Below are 2,552 nucleotides of genomic sequence, written 5' to 3' on the forward strand. Positions count from 1 at the left end.
ACCCTGGTGTAGATGCTTCCTTGACACCTCTTTCAAACCATCCATCTTCTCTGTCTAAAATGTGCACCTGGTGGTCCTCAAACGAAAATAGCTGAGTTTCCCTGCCAGTCAGTCAGAACTGAAGAAGTCCTTTGGATGAGGGACGAAACGTCTCCCAGTATCTTCAACCAAGTCCAGTTGCCCTTGACTTTAACCTTCGTTGGATTGTTATTACATTACGATCATTAACACTACTGTAACTATCTGTACCATTATTGATTCAGTCTCCCTCTTCCTCTCTCCTTCATCCCCAACCGGTGGAGGCAGATTGAATTGAGTGAGTATACGCTGCTTCATTTAAGGGGTCATATGGTAAAAAGGTTGGGAACCACTGCCTTATATCAGTAAAGTGAGAAAACTACCCACTAAAACACAACAAAAAGCTTGTGCTCAGGCAAACAGTTGAAGGTTCTGAAGACATAGCAAGCCAGCAGTCTTATCACCACATTCCTCTGCTTTTTTCTGGGTAAGGCATTTTAAGTAAACACTCAAGTATGCATTGTGCATTTTTACAGCCACCTTGTCAGGTGACATATTGTATTACTGCAACTGAAAACAGCTAGATGTGATGCAACCTCACTGCTTCTTACAACATGTGTATAGTTTGGAAACTCAACACCACACACAAGATACACTTGAATAAGAAGACAGTTGCTTTATTTAAAATGATACATTAAGAAATACAGATTGATGGGAAATCATTATCATACATGGTATGTTTCAAAGCTTCACTTCCACACAGAGCACTCAGCACTGTGTGAAACATTCAAACATCCATCAGAGGCTGGTGATTAAGTTCATGTCCGTCTGAGGCGAGCTGGTCACCAAGTTGTCTTTGACTGGAGACATGGGCTTTCCTTTCTTACAGGGGGTCATCTTGTGAGTATCTCTATGAAAAACACAACAGGGCTGGTTTTAGAGCCGTTTGATTCAGATCCAAACAAAATGTGACATTTTGGGGGAAAACAGAAATTCAACTGAGATTTATTGGTTGCACTTGGAAACTTTTAATAAAAAGGGGTTGTACACTGTAAATAATGGTTAATAAATAATTTACTTATGTTTTATAAATTAGTTTTAATGGCTTAAGTCACTAATTAGAACTTTAGATTTGCCAGGATAAAATCTCTCGTATGGTGAGTCGCTAACAGTCAAGTCATTAATAAATTGATAATAAAATGTAACAAGGGTCTCCCCTTTTAAGTCATAGCGTCTACAGTTTCAAATGGTAATAAATCATTGATCCCAAACACAACTTTCTTACTTCCTAATAAGTCAACAGCAAATGGAAGTCATAATCAGTTATACATGCCAGTATGTTTTTAATAAATGGATTCTGATCCTCTGCAACTCTTTTCCAGAAGGGCAGAGGTCAAAATGGCCATTGGAGCGTGTCATGCAGGGAAAAATTTCACAAGCCATATATGTTCTTATTAATAGGGGGAAATGCACATTGAAATCATCTGTTTAGGTAAATAACTTGTTTAGATTTAACTAGATCTATGTGGATCAGACTGCATAAACCAGAATGTAAAATGAGAAGGGGTAAGGGAGGATTACTGGGGCAGCTTAAAAACAAACAAAGCTTTGCAGATGTCACAGGTGATTTCATGACAACAATGCTGTTATTCAGTAATGTAACTAGTGTAGTTAGTAAAGTTAGTAAAATCCACTAATGTCTGGATAACCCTTACTTGGTGGCTTTAACACCAATAGTATAAAAGCCACCAATGGTCTTTAGTCTCAGGTCATTCCTGCGTGCAGGCAACTAACCAGAAAACAAAGGCATCAATGCGGATGTAAGACGAGGCATCCAACATGTTTGGATTCCTCATCCACTGAGTAATACACCCACGGTATGCAGGCAGATTCATCTGTTTTGAATTGGAGATGTAGAAATGTCCACATCCATAAAATACCATAAGGTTTAGGCAACAAACCTTTAAAACGATTTTCAGAGTCATGTAGAGAATGTCATTATTAGTATATACACTCACCTAAAGGATTATTAGGAACACCTGTTCAATTTCTCATTAATGCAATTATCTAATTAACCAATCACATGGCAGTTGCTTCAATGCATTTAGGGGTGTGGTCCTGGCCAAGACAATCTCCTGAACTCCAAACTGAATGTCAGAATGGGAAAGAAAGGTGATTTAAGCAATTTTGAGCGCGGCATGGTTGTTGGTGCCAGACGGGCCGGTCTGAGTATTTCACAATCTGCTCAGTTACTGGGATTTTCACGCACAACCATTTCTAGGGTTTACAAAGAATGGTGTGAAAAGGGAAAAACATCCAGTATGCGGCAGTCCTGTGGGCGAAAATGCCTCGTTGATGCTAGAGGTCAGAGGAGAATGGGCCGACTGACACGCACAACCTTGAGGCGGATGGGCTACAACAGCAGAAGACCCCACCGGGTACCACTCATCTCCACTACAAATAGGAAAAAGAGGCTACAATTTGCAAGAGCTCACCAAAATTGGACAGTTGAAGACTGGAAAAATGTCGCCTGG

The 2,552-nt window shown here is 40.0% G+C and overlaps 1 long non-coding RNA gene across 1 annotated transcript; it reads right to left on the bottom strand.

Moving 5' to 3' along the window:
- Positions 1-679: 679 nt before the first annotated feature.
- LOC123984278 lies at positions 680-2,552 on the bottom strand. The gene is made up of 2 exons (XR_006828411.1): positions 2,514-2,552; positions 680-928 (listed from the first exon to the last, which is right to left on the bottom strand). It is a non-coding gene; the product is annotated as an uncharacterized LOC123984278 (long non-coding RNA).

Source organism: Micropterus dolomieu, linkage group LG15 (genome assembly GCF_021292245.1).
Source record: "Micropterus dolomieu isolate WLL.071019.BEF.003 ecotype Adirondacks linkage group LG15, ASM2129224v1, whole genome shotgun sequence".
Lineage (NCBI taxonomy): Eukaryota > Metazoa > Chordata > Actinopteri > Centrarchiformes > Centrarchidae > Micropterus > Micropterus dolomieu.